The sequence below is a fragment of the Scylla paramamosain genome, chromosome 11 (assembly GCF_035594125.1).
Source record: "Scylla paramamosain isolate STU-SP2022 chromosome 11, ASM3559412v1, whole genome shotgun sequence".
In the NCBI taxonomy this organism is placed as follows: Eukaryota; Metazoa; Arthropoda; class Malacostraca; order Decapoda; family Portunidae; genus Scylla; species Scylla paramamosain.
The window spans coordinates 13,908,720-13,928,719 of NC_087161.1; the positions used below are offsets into that span (position 1 = coordinate 13,908,720).

The following is a 20,000-nucleotide window of genomic DNA, read 5'->3' on the forward strand; positions in this document are numbered from 1 at the left end:
CAAAAATGGTATGAACTTTTGATTAATGTAAAGAAAAGACCTGTGTCTCCCACTACCACGTACGAAGAAAGTAACTTTTATTTTTATTTCACACTAAGTTATAAGGCAGATTTTTTTTTTGTTTTTTTTTTCTTTTTTTTTCGCCAAGTATACATTTTTATGTTTATTTACTTTAGAACTTAATATTACTTTACAATTTAGTGGAAATGTATGTGTTGCATCTAAACAGTGTGAAATGTCTTGTTCTTTTTCTGCTTCACTCTGAATTATTTGCGTTTGTTTAGTTAGTTTGTTTGTATAAGAAGCGTTTTTCTTTTCATTACAGTGCCGCGAAGATTTATGCTCTCTGTTCACAGGAAATTTGGAATGCGATACTGTTAAATTTTGAACTCTGCGGGTTTATTTCTTTATTTGCTTATTTATTTATTTTATTTATTTATTTATTTATTTATTTATTTATTTATTTATTTATTTATTTTGCTTATATATATTTTTTTTCATAGTTTTCATTAGGGTTCAGTGTACATTTTAGGCTTTTGGATTTAGATGAAGAATTGGAAATGGGATGTTATTATTTTTATTGTTATTGTTATTATTATTATTATTTTTTTTTTTTATTTACTTTTTTTTTTTTTTTCAGTTGGGTTTGCTCCGGTCCAGAGCCTCCTTATATTGGCATAGTGGTTTCAGCGGCGCACCGTGAGTTGCCACCATGCCAATACAAGGAGGCTCTGGACCGGAACAAAGCCAGTTCCCCTGAAGATGTAGGTGAAACCGATCGTGAATAAACTCAACTCCATACACCTTCATTATTATTATTATTATTATTATTATTATTATTATTATCATTATCATTATCATTATCATTATCATTATTATTATTATTATTATTATTATTATTATTGCAGTTGTATTTTTAATTAATATTGTTGATCTCTCTCTCTCTCTCTCTCTCTCTCTCTCTCCCTCTCTCTCTGTCTGTCTCTCTATTGTTTAAAGAAAATAGTTTATTTATGTAATTTAGGTAATATTTTAAGCGCTACATTTTGACTAAATATTGAGGACTTGAACATAATATTATGTTAAGTATTGTTGCTGAGTAGTATGTATTTGTTTATTTTGTTTTATTGTTGCGAAATACAACTTCTCTGTTTTTTCCAGTTTAGTTCAGTGAAGAATTTAAATGTTACATTTAGACGAAATGTGGGGAAGCTGGCTTTATTTTATTGTGCATTGGAGTGTAAAATTTTATGTATGCATTTATTTATTCATTCTTTTTATTTCTACATGTGTATTTTTATTTTCACTCATTTTCTTCACAGGTGAGCGGGAATTCCCACGAAATGTTGAATTTGGATGTGTTGTGTCACGTGTCTGTGTGGAGCTACAGGCACTTGTTTATTTGCTCTTTTGTATTTGTAGAGATATATTTTTTTTTTAATCATTATTTTCACTTCTGTGACTAATTAAGACTAGATAGGTGTAAGATTTCAACGTATTTCGTTTTCTTCTGTTTTATTCTCTTTTGTCTTGTTTTTGTATGTGGAATTACTTGCACTTGTTTATCTGTATGTATTCCTTTAATTGCCAGTTTTGCTTTGAGCGCTGCACGGAACTTTATGACACCAAGTAGCACAGGATTGTTGCCAGAGACAGAGAGAGAGAGAGAGAGAGAGAGAGAGAGAGAGAGAGAGAGAGAGAGAGAGAGAGAGAGAGAGAGAGAGAGAGAGAGAGAGAGGGGGGGGGGGAGGAGAGTACATAACGTGTGGTGAAGGACGTTACTGCCTCCTATTAAATCTACGCGCGCTCTGCATTAACAACAAACATCAAATCAACGTGGGCAATGGAATTAGAGCGAAAGTGAAGTAGTATGCAATAAAGGACAATAAACGGGTATAGTCACACTAAAATTGCCCTTCGTACGGGTACAAAAAAAAATAAATAAATAAAAAATATATATATATATATATATATATATATATATATATATATATATATATATATATATATATATATATATATATATATATATATATATATATATTATAAAATATTAAAGTGGAACTCAGTCTTAGTAACACCACATTAGCTTACTGGGTTAAAGAAGGAAAGAGTGCTTGGCCAAAGGAACAACAGAACAATAACAAGAAGAGAAGGAGGAGGATAAAGAAGAAGAAAAAAGCGAGCAATATCCAAGAGAAACGAAGGGAAACAACTTTTTAGGGAAACACTTTTAGTAAACTAACTTTCTAAATTAAAATGAAAGAGTGTATGACCAAGGGGACAACAGAACAAGAACACTAACGAGAACAAGAAGAGGAGGAGGAAGAGAAAGAAGAAGAAGAGTGCATGTCCAAGAGAAAATAAGAAGGAAAGCAAAAGTATTAAAAAAAATGAATGAAGACAAGAGAATATGAAAAAAAAAAAATGAAATATTTCTGAAAATAAGCGAATACAGGGGAAATTTAAAAGATACCAAATAAAAAGAAAAAAAAAAGGAAAAGTACATGGGTAAGAAAATAGATAAAATGGAATGGAACAGAAGAAAAGAGACGAAAGATAAAAAAAAAAAAACAGTAAATATGGAATGAAAGAATAGAATGAGAGATGGTACCAAATTTAAGAATGAAAAAAATGCATATTGAAGAGAACAGAAAAAGGAGAGAAAGATAAAAAGGGAAAAAAGTAAAAGACGTGGAAAATGAAGAACGATGAGGAATACCTTTGGAAGGAAGGAGCAGAAAGGAAAGATGAATATTCGAAATTTAAGAAGGAAAGAGAGTGCAGCCAAGGGAAAAAGAGGAAGAAGGGAAGGAAATGATGAAGAGAAGAGAAGGAAGGTGAAAAAGGAGATATGATATTTGTAAAATGACGTAATAGAGGGAGAGAAGATGATGATAAATTTAAGAATGAAATATTGCATGGTCCAAAGAACAAGGGAAGATGATGATGAATGAATGAAAAGAAGAAAAAAGTGAAGAAGATGGAATACTTGTGGAATGGAGGAATAGAGAGTGAATGGATGAACATGAAATATAGGAAAGAAAGAGTGTACTGATAAAATAATATTGAAGGCATGGGAAGATGAAAGAGAGAGAGAGAGAGAGAGAGAGAGAGAGAGAGAGAGAGGAGAGAGAGAGAGAGAGAGAGAGAGAGGAGAGAGAGAGAGAGAGAGAGAGAGAGAGAGATGAAGGAATATCTGTCGAATTAATGAATATAAGGAATAGTGAAAAAACTACTGTGAAAAGAGAATGACAAATGAAGATGAAAGAGGAGAAGGAGAAATATTTCCGGAATGAGCGAAATAGACAAAATGCGTGATAAATTATATAAACAAAGAAATTATGAAGAGGTTCTAGAAAATAGTCCAAAGTGAAAACAAATATAATAGGATGAAATTAATGAAATAGGAAAATTGCATAGCCAGAGAAGAGAAAGACAAATAAAAGAGGTGCAATACAAAGTAAATGAGGAACAAAGATGATTGCTCATAAAACGATATAATAATAAAAACAAATGTAAATAGAGTATTGAAAATAATGAAAACAGAAATGTGTAAGGAAAAATAATTGAAGAAATTTAAGAGTAAATCTGAGACAAAAAAAAAAAAACACGAAATGGAAGGAAATAAATTTGAAAGATTGAAAAGATGTAGACGCGAAATGATAGAACAACGAAAAGAAGAACACATAATAGAAAAGTAAAAAAATTAAATAAATAAATAAATAAAAAAATAAGGTAAACATTTGAGACACTTAATGGAGAAAAAAGGATATGGGAAAAGAAATAAAGAAAATGAAGGAATATCAGAGAAGGAGGTAGAGATAAGGATGAAAAATGCGAAAAGGGACGTATGGAAATCTAGGGAAGAGGAGACTTGAAATGAAGGCAATAATGGAGAAAGAGGGGGAAAAAAAGAACGGTAAGCGAACGAAGAGGATGAGGAGAAGGAGGAAGAGAAAGAGGGGGAGAGTAAATTGAAGGACGGACTGTATGTGAAAGAGGAAGAGAGGGAGAAATGCAAGGAAGAGAAGCTGAAGTTAGTAATACAGAAACATAGAGATCAGAGATGCAAAAGAGAGGAAGATAAATGGGAACTGAGATAGAAAAAGATAAGAAGTAATTTTGATCAGAAGTAAGTGGGGACAGACAAATGAAGAGGAAAAGAAAATAAATGAGGGTTGATAGAAATGAAAACTGAGATGAAGAGAGAGAGAGAGAGAGAGAGAGAGAGAGAGAGAGAGAGAGAGAGAGAGAGAGAGAGAGAGAGAGAGAGAGAGAGAGAGAGAGAGAGAGAGAGAGAGATGAAACAGTCTGAATAGTATCACACATCATTTCTAAACAATCCTCTCTCTCTCTCTCTCTCTCTCTCTCTCTCTCTCTCTCTCTCTCTCTCTGTCTGTCTGTCTAACACTGTACCTTCCAGTCTCCCTCCATTCATCTCTTTGCATCTCTTCATTACACATTATGTCCCCCTTCCTCATGCCTTTAATCTTTCCCCCTCCCTTCCCTTCATCTCTCCATGCCTCCCTTCCTCCGCCCCCTTCATCTCCCGCTTCACCTAATCCTCCCTCCGATGCTCGATGCAAGACGAGGAGATAAACTTACTATAAAGGAACTATGAAATTAGAGCTGATTGAAAAAAAAAAAACTTTCTTTTTTTAATGACTGTGTGATCTCTAATCCGGCGGAGAGAAGATGAGGATGAAACCTTGTCCTGAATACTTTATAAAACCGCCCATGCAGAGAGGGAAGGGAGAGGAAACGAGGGAACTGTCATGTGTGTGTGTAGAATTGTTATCATGCAGTGCCAATGAAATGTTCTGAGTGAATTGTTTTTTTATTTGATTTTGTGTTTTTTTTTTGTGTCTGCATATTTGGTTTTGCGTGTGGAGAGAGAGAGAGAGAGAGAGAGAGAGAGAGAGAGAGAGAGAGAGAGAGAGAGAGAGAGAGAGAGAGAGAGAGAGAGGGAATGTGGGTGGGTGGGTGGGTGTGTGTGTATTTGTTGGATGAAACAATGTTTATAATAACAGGAGCTGTTCTCCATACTTTGAACTTAAAATCCGAGAAAGAATAAATTCAATTCACTTCAGTTCAAATCAATTCACATGGTCGCACGAGCGCGCGCGCGCACACACACACACACACACACACACACACACACACACACACACACACACACACACACACATCTCTATCCATTGTTCATCTCAGTTCCTCTCCCTCTCTCTCACTCTCTTCCCTCTCACCATCTACACCTTGCATCTCTCGCCATTACTCTCCTCTTGCAGTGTGTCCCCTCGCCCCCCCCCCTCTCTCTCTCTCTCTCTCTCTCTCTCTCTCTCTCTCTCTCTCTCTCTCTCTCTCTGTGTGTGTGTGTGTGTGTATTTTATAGAATACGTCAGATTTATAGAACACTTATGAAATACATAGCAAGTAAGTAAGTGGTTCCCAGATGCAGTGATGTACGACTGGAATAAACTCAATACTGGTGTTCATAATGAAGTCAATAGGGAAGATTAAAAGAAAAAAAAAGGAAAAAAAAAAGATATATATATATATATATATATATATATATATATATATATATATATATATATATATATATATATATATATATATATATATATATATATATATATATATATATATATATATATATATATATATATATATATATATATATATATATATATATATATATATATATATATATATATATATATATATATATATATATATATATATATATATATATATATATATATATATATATATATATATATATATATATATATATATATATATATATATATATATATATATCGAGGTAACAGAGCTGCTGAAAAGCATAGTAGAGACCTAATAATACATAGGATTTTTTTTTCATTTCAGATTCCACAATCGGAAGATCATTGGAGGCAAATTGCTCGAGATTTTGAGGTATCTTGGAATTTCCCTCATTGCATAGGGTGCCTTGATGGAAAGCATGTTGTAATGCAGAACCCAGAAAATTGTGGAAGTATGTACCTCAACTACAAAGGCACTTTTAGTACAGTTTTAATGGCTGTATGTGACGCAAATTATTGCTTCACCTTTGCTGATGTAGGATGCCAAGGAAGAATATCAGATGGGGGTGTATTTCGTGAGACCACATTTTACAAGAAAATGGAAAATAAGACCTTGAATCTACCACCTCCAGAGCCTTTGCCAGGAAGAGAAGTAGACCTACCGTTTGTTCTCCTGGCGGACGATGCATTTGCTCTAAGTGAAAATTTGTTAAAACCGTACCCTGGTCTTTCATTGGACAAAGCCTCTCGAATTTTTAATTATAGGCTTAGTCGTGCACGTAGAATTATCGAAAATACATTCGGCATAATGTCCTCAGTATTTAGAGTCTTCCGAAAGCCATTACTTTTGAATGTAGAGAACACAAAGCTCGTAACTCTAGCCTGCTGCTATTTACATAATTTCTTAAGGAAAAGAAAAGACTCGCGAATGATTTATACCCCGCCAGGATCTTTTGACTGTGACAGGCAAGACGGAACAATAGCTTTTGGCAGCTGGAGAAGGGTGCTGCCCGTTTCGTCACCAAACTGTTTCGTCACCATTTTTTGAACCCGTTTCGTCACCTTCATTTACACCCGTTTCGTCACCAAATATTTTATTTATTGTAAAAACATTAAAATATTAAAAACAATAAAACATTAAAACTATAAAAACATTAAAATATATTTTTTATTTTAAAAACATTAAAATATTAAAAACATTAAAACATTAAAACTATAAAAAACATTAAAATATTAAAAACATTAAAACATTGAAAAAGTTAAAATACAGCAGTGAGGACATGTGCAGCTCTTATGTTGGACCAGGAATAAACTGCTTACAGCTTCTCAGAAATTTAGTTGTGGTGATGGATTTCTCTTCGTAGGCATCCCACAACTTCCACAGATGGACCTGCTTCTTATTGTTTCCTTTTCTTGTGCTGGATTTCAAGGATTGCTCAGCAACTAACTGCAACTGCAAGTTAACCATCATTGCTTCTTTGTGAAGAAGCGGAATGAGGAGGTATATAGATATGTTGTGTTTATTGGCGCGTGTATTAATGCGTCTATGCCAGCCTTCGACATCATTGTTTGTGCGCACTACCCATCATGATTTGCATTCTCACCTGTACATCTCCTGAGTCATGTTTGTGTCACACACTCTGTGTCTCCACTGGTGACAGTTGTCACACAGTAGAGCATGCTGCCGTGGTCGCACTTCCTTCCCACAACCTGAACAGGAGTGACTACTGGAGGCCATGCTGAGGTGAATGTCTGACTTGGTGTTGAGAAAACCGTCAATGGTTCCGATCAAGTCATCGAGCTAATGGATAAGACTGTCTCACTGTCACATTGTCAGTTTAATAGGAACCTCTCTCGGCGGCAGTTTCACGGGACCACAGGTTAATGCCTTTCTTTCAGCCATAACATTATCATTTCACTAACTCTCTCTCTCTCTCTCTCTCTCTCTCTCTCTCTCTCTCTCTCTCTCTCTCTCTCTCTCTCTCTCTGAGAAAGAAAAAATAGAGAAAGAAAGAGATGATGAGAGGGAGGGAGGGACTGGCCGCGGGCCGGCAGCAGAGAGAGAATGAGAAAAAAAGAATGAGAGAGAGAGAGAGAGAGAGAGAGAGAGAGAGAGAGAGAGAGAGAGAGAGAGAGAGAGAGAGAGAGAGACTGACTGACCGTGGCCCGTCCTTATCTTATCAGGTGTCAGTTATTTTCCCTCCCTCCATTTCCCATATTTCTCTCTCTCTCTCTCTCTCTCTCTCTCTCTCTCTCTCTCTCTGTGTATATATATATATATTCCTCCTTCCTCCCCCATAAACGTTAATTAACGATAGCAAAAACGTTTCCCTGGCGTGAATCCACAAATAGGTAACCGTTTGAAGCATTTGAGCTAATCTGTCTTTTTTTCCGATTCAGTATTCAGTGTGCATAATTTCGCACTTTCGTCATGGCTGCTCACCCGTGTGTATGGGTCTATCCCCTGTCCTTCCCGTGATCAGAGCAGCCCTCCCGTCTTCCTCCCCTCCCCATCACTCTCATACATCTGTGTGTGTGTGTGTGTGTGTGTCACTTTGTTTTTCTTATTTTCCTACTCTTCCTCTCTTTCATATTCATTTCATATATATATACGTGATACTTGGATTACTGGACGATGGACACCAGCAGATTGGTGCGTGTTTGGTCAAAGCATACGCACAAATAATGACGTAGAGGGATATCACCGACGATTAAATGGCAATGCAGGCAACTCACATATTCCATTTTACGTTTTAGTTCCCCTCTTACACAAAGAAGCAATAAATGCTTAGTGGTGACGAAACGGATTGCACGCAGGTGGACAACGGAATTTTGTTGGTGACGAAATGGGTTTTTGGTGACGAACGGGGTAGGTGACGAACCGAATTGGTGACGAAGTGGGGTGTATCCCTGGAGAACTATTACTGAAGGAGACTCTGGAATTATTAATCTTCGGAGAATTCCTAGAAGGGCACCACAAAATGCAAAAAATGTCAGAGATGAGTTTAGAACTTACTTTATGTCGAGAGAAGGACAAGTGTCGTGGCAAGACGCTTGCATTTAATCAAGCAAGAAGGACCTTCATGAATTTTCCATTGTGCACATAGTAATTTCCATTGTAAAAAACTGAAGCGCAGAGGTGTTTTTGTTCTTAGTTAAGACTTCTTAATATTATTATGTTAAACTCTAAATGAGTTCATTTTCTTATTTTCAACCATACATATGTCGCCATGTATCATGTATATGCAGAAAGTAGATTAAGATTAAAGAGAAAGAGAGAGAGAGAGAGAGAGAGAGAGAGAGAGAGAGAGAGAGAGAGAGAGAGAGAGAGAGAGAAAGCGATATCAATGAAATAAAATAAATTGAATAACATTTCCAATGTCTTATCCATTTATATGAATCCTGCTCGCGTGTATATCCATGACACACACACACACACACACGTCAGCACACACACACGCATTAGTATAAGCAATAAAATAACTCTCCTCATAAATGAATATTAACACATGTTATAACGTTCAAATAAAAGCAACTACAATATGAATATGATATGTAAAAACCTGAGAAATGTCCTCTTCAGTGGACAGTCCCTTTTTAGGTGCATCGACTTCAAGCAAGAAGGTGAGAGAATTGTAGTGAATCCATTGTTCGCTTGTAGCTGATCCACTTTTCTTTTTTCTGTATTTGTGGAATGTAGTGCGCAGATTTTTCACTTTATCCTTTATTTCTTTCACATCACAATTAAACACTTTAGCTAGATCCTCCCAGATCTTAACTTTCTTTTTGTTATCCTTGTATGCTGGGTCACATAAATCCCAGAGGACTCTCCTCTCCCGGTACTCCTCAATCACTTTTTTAACCGTGTTTATGTCCCACACAACCATCGCGAGCGAGGCAACCAGGCAACTGAACCCATCAGCTGCGGATAGCCGGCGACCGTTGGCAAATTGGTAGCAGGCAAACTCTGGTTGCCAGGCAACCGGGCAAACAGAGGCAACCTGATAGCATGCTACCAGTTAGCATGCTACCAGGTTGCTAGTGTTTGCCTCGGTGTAAACGTACCTTTACAGATTCCATGCATTTCTTCCTGTGGTGTCGAGCGGGCGAGCGGCGCGGCTTGCGTCAGGCAGCGAAGCGCAAAATGTGAGCGGCTAAATAAGGTTTAGCCAATCAGCAAGTGGTGAGGCGCTGTGTTGTGGGGTCCCGCAGGGCTGCCAACATCTGCAGAGGCGTACTGATATCAGAGCGCTGAGTTTCTAAACAATATTGAGAAAGGAGAGGCTGAAATATCATTGTCGGTATACACAAAACTTGCTGATATAGCGGTTGTTTTGCCTGGTAATGTTCTAGTCGGCAGTGGACTTTAAGATTCCTGGTTTTGTTGGTAACGCACTACCGGCAGACTTCCCACTCCATACTTATGCGCATATCTTGAGGGACAGACTCAGTGAAGATGAGAGCGTTATATTTTTCCGTGTTGCCTCATCGCCTTCGTGTGGTCACCCCGCGTCACCCACGCTAACTTATTGGTAAATCATATCAAAGTTCACTTCCAGCTGTAGTACGTATGTTGACTTAGTAATTCAATATTGCAAGTGAATCTCAAGGAGCAACAGACATTTATGTACTAATCAGATTGATTTAATTACATAACTTACGGTATCTACAATATGAGAGAGAGAGAGAGAGAGAGAGAGAGAGAGGGCAGCTACCGTGTCAAGGAAGATAAAATTGCCATGTACAGTAACTAGTGTTTGTGGGGGAGGGTATTACTGCTTATTGGTATGGTAATGTGTTGTGTGTGTGCTCGTGTTCCTAACGCAGGAGGGGGCACAGTATGGTGGTATACACAGGCATTGTAGGGCGGCCTTCCCTGTCGTTGGGTTGTTCTGATGTAATTTTGCAAGTTTTGTTTCTGAAAATGAGGGTTTGATTTTTTTTTTTTCTGCAGTGGTTGTATATTTAATTTAGTATCAAGAACTAGCTCATTTCACTGCAGTTTGTCATCGGGTAAATTACTAGATTAGCAGCGCGGCTCATTTCCTATTTTTTTTTTTTTTCGACTTGTAACCCCTACAATATTGGGGACCTGGTGGGAAAGCGGGGATTTTGGGTAGGGAGCCAAAATAAGCCTAAATACCGCCTCTTACCACCAAAAACAAGTAGGGAGCTGCCTGCTGCTAGTGTTATGATGACCGCCATGTTTACTTATCATGGTATTTGAATATCCACTTGTGTTTATACTTTACTATGCTACACTCGTCCAAGGCTAGCAATTATTTTCTGCAATTAGTGTTCATACCTGTGGCAATATTCCCGATTGTGTTCCAGGAAATCATTGTGAGATGTCTCACAACATGTGAGATGTTGTAACTTTAAAACATTTAACTAATTAGCCATCAAATGAATAATAACCCTAAACTGTTGCACTGCATTGTCGACATTTCCAAGAGTTCCCCAGACAGAGGCGGGCAGACAGAGGCACCGCCCCGCCAGTCGACGACCTCAGCATAATGACGTGTTTTTACTCCCTCAGTGTCCACATTTCACGAGCTTCATTTTCGAATTGTATCGGTTGATATTAAATAGCGACTTCATGTTGCACTAAAGGACACTAACATTTAAATAATAATGATTGATTCATTGCGTGTTTTAAGACGAGCGAACTACCAAGAGCCATCTTATTACCTCTCACTCCATCACTAGCGCGTTGGAGGGGGAGTTGATGCCTCTCCCTCCCTCCCTCTCTGCTCGAAGACTGTCACGCAGCGGCAAGTATTCGTTGTGTTGTGAATATTGGCGTCAGTGTCACGGGGCGGCGTCGGTGTGGCAGGAAAGCGACACGTGGTGTAGGTAGGTAGGTACCGTGACGCGGCCGCTGCAGGTGAGGTCTGAAAACTGGTGGAAATGAAGCAGTATCTGTTGGGGTTGTCAGGTAATAATGGCTGGTTAAACAGAGGTGGCTTACTTCCACCCCTCCTCCCAAACCCCCTACTTTCACCACTCTTCCGTCCTCACTCCCCTCTAAATATTGGGTAGCTTTTAGAACGAGTGGTTGTCACCAGGTGGTAGCACAGACACAAACTTCTCTCACATACAAGCAATATCAGATATACCTACAGATATACCCTATCCATGAAGCCCTCAAAAATATGTGGCCTCATGCTGGTCACCATCTTCTCTGTTGATAACACCGAGTGACTTCACATGCACTGAGGATCTTTGCAGGCTGCTGAGTGGTGGTGGTGGTTGCTGGTGTCCAGGTGTGGGAATACGTGTCAAGTCACCGACCCCTCCCAGCACTGGCCAAACTCTCTCTCTCTCTCTCTCTCTCTCTCTCTCTCTCTCTCTCTCTCTCTCTCTCTCTCTCTCTCTCTCTCTCTCTAGAGTGAAATAGTTATCCAAACAGCCTATTAAAGAGAGAGAGAGAGAGAGAGAGAGAGAGAGAGAGAGAGAGAGAGAGAGAGAGAGAGAGAGAGAGATGAAGGGGAGGGAAGGCCCACAGCCAAAAGGTGTGAATGGATTTACTTGATCCCCTTCCTTTGAGTGAACTGCCGCCCTTCGTATAGAAACTTTTACTTGTTAAGTTAATCCACCAAAGATTAGAAGATGTGGAAGGTTAAGTGGAAAAACACCTGCCCTGGGCCCATAATTTTTGTGAGTGACTTTTACCAGAGACGAGGGTGTGAAAAAAATTAGTCATCCATCTTGTCCTACCTGGTGATGAACTCTTTTAACTACTAGTACTTATCACATCTTTCCTGACTCCCAGACCATCATGAAGCATTTCTTTTCTTTCACAGCCATGTCTATGCACTATACTGGCTAGAAATTGCACAATCTGCTTCTTTAGTTGTTTCCTTTCTTGAATGTGCATATAAATGTTTTCAGCTGTGCATTCCATGCTGTGTAATGTTGTAGTGAATGGTTAAATTCTAGACTAAGTTGTGAGTCAAACATGTATCAAGCAGCAGGAGTATTGATGTGTGCGTTTTCCCTGCAGGTGGTAACACGGAAAGCAAGTGGAAGAAACCTTGGGAGACTTCCATGACTCAGGAACAATCACACCTCACTGGGAGCCTTGTGACTGACAGGTGGTTCAGGTGAATACTGTATTTTGTTGGCACAATTGAGAATTCTCAGCCCAAAATTCCAAAATTTGAAAGTTTTTAATTGTCATGTCATGTAACAGAGGGAAAATTCCACAAAGTGGTGGAAAAGTTTGCACTGCAAAAAAGAAAAAAAAAGAAAGAAAGAAATGATGAATTGTAAAGCCCACAGACCAAAGCTCTGATGCTTGACTTGCTGCAATGGGAGGTATCAAAAACTGGCAAGTTGTCATCACACACATGCTCTGAAGATGCGATGCTCAGTTTTTTAATCTGACTGTGTGCTGAGCGCATAACAGAGGTGATAGTGTCTGGCATGGAGGCATATATCTCTCACTTTTATTCTCGACCTAAACCTTCCAAACCTTGGTTTAACACGACCTGTTCTTGTGCTATACATGATAGAAAGGTGGCTTACACAAGGTATTTGAACCTTTCATCCCCAGAATCTCATGTGCTTTATATTTCTGCCCAAAGTCATGCCACATCTGTTCTCCAGCTAGCCAAAAACTCCTTCATTAACAGAAAGTGTCAAAATCTTTCAAGATCTAACTACCCTCATGACTTCTGGCAACTAGCCAAAAAACATCTCCAATAACTTTGCTTCTTTTTTTCTCCTTTATTTCAACCAGATGGCACCACTGCTATCACATCAGTCTCCAAAGCCGAACTCCTTGCTCAGACCTTTGCTAAAAAGTCTACCTTGGACGATTCAAGGCTTGTTCCTCTCTCTCCTCCACCCTCCTACTACTACTGCTACTACTACTACTACTACTACTACTACTACTACTACTACTACTACTACTACTACTATTACTATTACTATTACTACTACTACTACTACTACTACTACTACTACTACTACTACTACTACTACTACTACTACTACTACCTATTAAAATTCTTCGCAATGATGTTAAACCCTCGGAAGGCTTATGGACCTGATGGGGTCCCTCCTATTGTTCTCAAAAACTGTGCCTCTGTGCTTGCACCTTGCCTAGTCAAACTCAACTCTGTCTGTTAACATCTACCTTTCCTTCTTGCTGGAAGTTTGCCTACATTCAGCCTGTTCCTAAAAAGTGTGACTGTTCTAATCCCTCAAACTATGTCTTGTTGATTTAATTTCCTGTCTATCTAAAGTTTTTGATTCTATCCTCAACAGAAAGATTATTAAACATCTATCACTTTACAACCTTCTATCTGATCACCATTATGTATGGATTCTGTCAAGGCCACTCTACTGGTGATCTGGCTTTCCTTACTGAGTCTTGGTCATCCTCTTTTAGAGATTTTGGTGAAACTTTTGCTGTTGCCTTAGACATATCAAAAGCTTTTGATAGAGTCTGACACAAAGCTTTGATTTCCAAACTACCCTCCTATGGCTTCTATCCCTCTCTCTGTAACTTCATCTCAAGTTTCCTTTCTCACCGTTCTATTGCTGCTGTGGTAGACGGTCACTGTTCTTCTAAATCTATTAACAGTGGTGTTCCTCAGGGTTCTGTCCTGTTACCCACTCTCTTATTATTCATCAATGACCTTCTAAACCAAACTTCTTGTCCTATCCACTCCTATGCTGATGATACCACCCTGCACTTTTAACGTCTTTTCGTAGATGTCAAACCCTTCAAGAAGCAAACAGTTTATGCAGGGAAACCACAGAAAGCCTGAGTTCTGATCTTTCTAAAATTTCTGATTGGGCCAGAGCAAGCTTGGTATTGTTCAATGCCTCAAAAACTCAATTCATTCATCTATCAACTCAACACAACCTTCCAGACAACTATCCCCTCTTCTTCAATGACACTCAACTGTCCCCCACTTCTACATTGAACACCCTTGGTCTCTCTTTTTCTTATTAATCTAAACTAGAAACTTCACATCTCATCTCTAGCTAAAATAGCTTCTATGAAGTTAGGCATTCTGAGATGTCTCCTCCAGTTTTTCTCACCCCCCAGCTGCTAACTCTGTACGAGGGCCTTATCTGTCCATATATGGAGTATGCTTCACATGTCTGGGGGGCTTCCATTCATACTGCTCTTTTAGACATGGTGGAATCAGAAGCTTTTTGTCGTCAGCTCTCCTCTAACTGACTGTCTTCAGCCTCTTTCTCATCGCCACAATGTTGCATCTCTAGCTGTCTTCTACCGCTATTTTCATGCTAACTGCTCTTCTGATCCTGTTAACTGCATGCCTTCCCTCCTCCTGCGGCCTTGCTGCACAAGACTTTCTTCTTTTTCTCACCCCATATTCTGTCCACCTCTCTAATGCAAGAGTTAACCAGCATTCTCAATCATTCATTCCTTTGGTAAACTCTGGAATTCCCTGCCTGCTTCTGTATTTCCACCTTCCTATGACTTGAATTCCTTCAAGAGGGAGGTTTCAAAATGCTTATCTTTCAATTTTTGACTACTGCTTTGGACCCTTTTATGGGACGGGCATCTCAGTGGGCATTTTTTTAATTGGATTTTTTTGTTGCCCTTGGCCAGTGTCCCTCCTACATAAAAATAAAAAAAATAAAAAAAACTTTTGGGGAACTTTGCCAAAAACTTTTTCAGATGTAAATACACACAGTTTGCCCATCCATCCCTCTCCTGTGTTATGTCAGCCACTCTTGAATAGAAGTTCATCAGGTTGGTTACATATGATTGCTTTTTGTCTAAAGCTGTACTGTTTTTCTGTTATATATATTGTGTTTTTCTACAACTTCTGTCCAGTGCTTCTCTCAGTTTTTCACAGACCTTCCATACTGTGCTGGTAAGTGATACTGGTCTACAGTCTAGTGGCTCTTCTTTCTTTCCACTTTTATAAATCGGCACAATGTGTGTTTTTCTTTCATTCCTTGGGCACTCTTACCGTTGATGGTGAGCTTTTCATTATGTCATGTGCTGGTTCACTCCATCTGGTCCTGTTGCTTTTCTCTTTTCCAGTTCCTCCATCATTCTATAAACTACTTCTTTCATTGCTGTAATTTCCCACATTTGCTTTTCTGTCTTCTTGTCTTGTGGTTCTTTAAATTCTGATTCTTCTGTCAAAACTTGCTGGTACTTTTTCTTTAGCAATTCAGTTAGCAATTCAATCAGTCGTGTCTTTTGGTTCTTCATATGTTTCATGTCCATCGTTCAACCTTTTTATTTTTTTTCTTTTAGTTTATTTTTTTTCTATTTATGAATCTGTAGAGCAGTTTTGGTTCTTCCTTGCACTTCACAATTAAATCCTTTTCTTATCCTTTCTCTTCCTCTCGCCTTATTTTCACATATTTATTTCTTGCTATCTTAAAGTCCTCTTTATTTGTTTGATTTCCATTTCTTTTCATTGTTATACATGCTTGGCCTCTTGTTTTCTTTGCTGTTCCACTTCTTGCATTGAACCACACTTGTCTTCCTCTTTCGTTAGGTTTGTACACTGGGACACATGTATTCACTGCTGCCTCATCTAGTTCCATAAAAATGCCATGCTCATCTTGCACCTCATTTGCTCTCTTCAGCTTTCTCCAGTCCATTGGCTCAAACAGTCTCTTAAGATGCTCTGTATTCACTGTGCCATAGTTTCTCCTGTTTTCTTTGTGTGCTTCATCCTCTTCGCTGACGTCACCGTCGGCCTCTCTTTCCATTGGTGCATGGTCACTTTTTTCCGAGGGACACGCGTCTTGATCCTTTAGTTGGGTGGATTCCTTTCATTAATGTTTGGCCAAGTCTTGTTGGTTTGTCGTCTCCCCTCTATCTTGTATTTTCAGTCACCCATTACATCACTGTGTTTTCCATAGTCACCTTCAGAAATCTTTCTCCACGTGCAGTCTCGTTTCCTCCTGCCTCGAACGTTTCCCGGTTCATTTCTTAGCAGTTGAAGTCACCAACCAATAATTCTCATTTACTATTTTTGATTAATTTACTTAAGTACTGAATGGTATCTTCTGTTACTTTCTCACAGTCTTCCTTGCTCCAAGAGTTTGTTTTGGGTTGTATATGTTTTTTTTTTTTTTTTTTTTTATGTAGGAAGGACACTGGCCAAGGGCAACAAAAATCTAATAAAAAAAAAAAATGCCCACTGAAATGCCAGTCCCATAAAACAGTCAAATCAGTGGTCAAAAATTGATCAATAAGTGTCTTGAAACCTCCCTCTTGAAGGAATTCAAGTCATAGGAAGGTGGAAATACAGAAGCAGGCAGGGAGTTCCAGAGTTTACCAGAGAAAGGGAAGAATGATTGAGAATACTGGTTAACTCTTGCGTTAGAGAGGTGGACAGAACAGGGGTGAGAGAAAGAAGAAAGTCTTGTGCAGCGAGGCCACGGAAGGAGGGGAGGCATGCAGTTAGCAAGATCAGAAGAGCAGTTAGCATGAAAATAGCAGTAGAAGACAGCTAGATATGCAACATTGCAGCGGTGAGAGAGAGGCTGAAGACAGTCAGTTAGAGGAGAGGAGTTGATGAGACGAAAAGCTTTTGATTCCACCCTGTCTAGAAGAGCAGTATGAGTGGAACTCCCCCAGACATGTGAAGCATATTCCATACATGGACGGATAAGACCCTTGTACAGAGTTAGCAGCTGGGTGGGTGAGAAAAACTGGCGGAGACGTCTCAGAACACCTAACTTCATAGAAGCTGTTTTAGCTAGAGATGAGATGTGAAGTTTCCAGTTCAGATTATAAGTAAAGGACAGACCGAGGATGTTCAATGTAGAAGAGGGGGACAGTTGAGTGTCATTGAAGAAGAGGGGATAGTTGTCTGGAAGGTTGTGTCGAGTTGATAGATGGAGGAATGAACAATACCAAGTTTGCTCTGCCCCAATCAGAAATTTTAGAAAGATCAGAAGTCAGAAGTGTTATTACCATCAAGTTAACACTCACCATTTCTGCTTTTCCTTCCCCATATTTCATTATTTTTGTCTTCATCTCATTTCTTGTCATTATCATTACACCTCCTTCTCCTTTGGCAGTCCTGTCTCTTCCCCTAATATTGCAGTTATTGTTAGTCTGGTTTTCTTCCTTTAGCTCTGTTGCTGCTAAACATGCTGCCTTTGGGTTTGTCTCTTTTAAATAGTTTTGCTGTTCAGTTTTCTGTGTATCGATCCGTCTACGTTGGCACGCGTCACAGTTTGTTATTCGTTTGTGCTGTTTTTCTCTACTTTATTTTCATTCATTTTACTTTAGGTACCATTTCTTCACTCTGTCTCCCAAAAGTCTCAAGAAAAATGTAGTTTATTCTTCTGTTGTTGTTGTCTCTCCATTTTTTTCCATTCTTCATTTGTGTTGTTGTTAGTGCATATATTCTTGCAATGTTCTTATCTTAGTTTGGATGTTCTTTGTAGTACTTGTTGTGTTTCCTAATTTTATAATATTCCTCTTTGTATGAGGAGACCACACCACTGCCTCATATTCCAGCCTAGGTCTTATCTTGGAAACCAACACCTTTTTTAACATTCCTTCATCCAAATATGAGAATGCCATTCTTACTCTTTTTAACAAATTCATCATCTCTCCAGTAATTTTATTAGTGTGTCTGTCCGAAGTCAAATTTTCAGTGACTGTTACTCCTAAATCCACTTCCTCTTGATTTTTTTAACCACACCATCCATATCATAATAATATTGTATATTGTATTCTCTTACCAAACTCTATTACTTTACATTTACTTAAATGGAATTCCATTTGCCAATATTTACTCCATCTTATTTGAATCTTCTTGCAGTACCATACAGTCATTTACATTTTTTACCCTTCTCATCAGCTTAGTATCATCTGCAAATAAGTTCATATAACTATTTCTTCATTTGTTATTTACATATATTACAAACATTATTGGTCCCAACACTGACCCCTATGGGACACCACTAGTTCCTTTCAGCCAAGATGAATGTGTGTGTGTGTGTGTGTGTGTGTGTGTGTGTGTGTGTGTGTGTGTGTGTGTGTGTGTGTGTGTGTGTGTGTGTGTGTGTGTGTGTGTGTGTGCACACCTTGTCTGGGCTGCCCCATGTGGGATTGGGGGAGTCAGGGACTGCTGTGTACCAGAGACAAGGGTGTGAGGAGACCAGCTATCCTTCTTGTGCTGCTTTTTGTTCATTCTCATTGCTATTTCCCAAACCATTCTGAAGCATGTGTATTCTTCCACAGGCATCCCCACACACTATACTGGCTGGGAGTTGCACAGTCTGCTTCTTTTAATCCTTTTCCTTTCATGGATGTGCATGTAAATGATTTGTGCTGTGCCTTCTGTGCTGTGAAGTGCTGTGTTAATCTCTGAACTGAGAAGCATACTCATTCATACTTATGTGCTGCATCTCTGCTGCATTTCAGAGGCTCTAGTTGAAGTTGTAAGAGTTCTAAGGATGTGTTTATGGTTCCAGTGACAGATTAACAATGTTTCCACCTTACTAACAGGAGAAGCAGCCTTAGGGACATGGCTGATCATGTGTGTGGCTTTGGAAAATATTCATGGTAGGAAGGAAGAGTATTTCTGAATGTGGGCCCTTTTTGATAAGTTACACAGGTATTTAGGGGTGTGCTTATGGTTCAAGTGAGAGATTAACAATATTTCTACCTCATTAACAGGAGAAACAGTCTTGGGAACCCATCAGATTGTCTCTGTGGCCCTGGAAAATAGTCTTAGTAAGAAAGCTGAGGGTTTGTGAATGTGGACCCAACTTGTGAGTTCAGTGTGATGCCCATAATGCGACAGGAGCACTGATGTGTGTGTCCCCCTGCAGGTGATGTCACAGAGAGCAAGTAGAAGAAAACCTGGGAGACTTGCTTAACTCAAGAGCAAGAGCCGCACCTCACCGGGGCTCTGCAATGTGTGGCAGCGACTGCAGGAATCAACACTTTAGTTTGTCAGCACACAGTTACAGCGACCTTGTTCATCAGACTGTTGGTGAAAGGTGAACATTGTGAAAGAGGTCAAGGTGTGTGTGTGTGTGTGTGTGTGTACCTAGTTGTCATATACAGGAGGGGGTGCTATGGTGGTGGTGTCCCATCTCTGTGTCTGGTGGTGTCTGACTCAGCCATAAATTCCTGCATCACTTCTGCACACACACACACACACACACACACACACACACACACAAACACACACAACTTTCCCATCAGTCCATCCATGCAGCTACTGGTGTGTGGGGAAAGGTGGCATGCGTGTCTTGTGATGAAGTTGAATAATATATTTTGATGTCTTGAAAGATTTCATTCAGTTTAAAATTCCCCTGTTGCAACAATTGTTGTACCTACTTTCCAACAGTTTCATGAGTGTATATGTACATCACATCAGCAATGAAGCATCAAGCTTTTAGAGTTTGTTTGCAACAGTCGTGTATGAATTGTCCTGATGAAATAGCTGT

General features: G+C 38.9%; 1 long non-coding RNA gene across 12 annotated transcripts in view; it reads left to right on the forward strand.

Moving 5' to 3' along the window:
- The window catches only part of LOC135104969 (uncharacterized), a 70,865-nt gene that overhangs the window by 46,173 nt on the left and 4,692 nt on the right, over positions 1–20,000 (forward strand). For 9 of the 12 annotated variants that reach the window (XR_010270627.1, XR_010270628.1, XR_010270633.1 and 6 more), the window contains exons 1-3: positions 9,841–10,102; positions 12,577–12,676; positions 19,377–19,547. This is a non-coding gene — a long non-coding RNA (uncharacterized LOC135104969). Of the gene's footprint in view, positions 1–9,840; positions 10,103–10,963; positions 11,427–12,576; positions 12,677–19,376; positions 19,572–20,000 lie in introns of those variants that run through there. The other 3 variants (XR_010270636.1, XR_010270630.1, XR_010270629.1) reach the window with 3 other exon arrangements.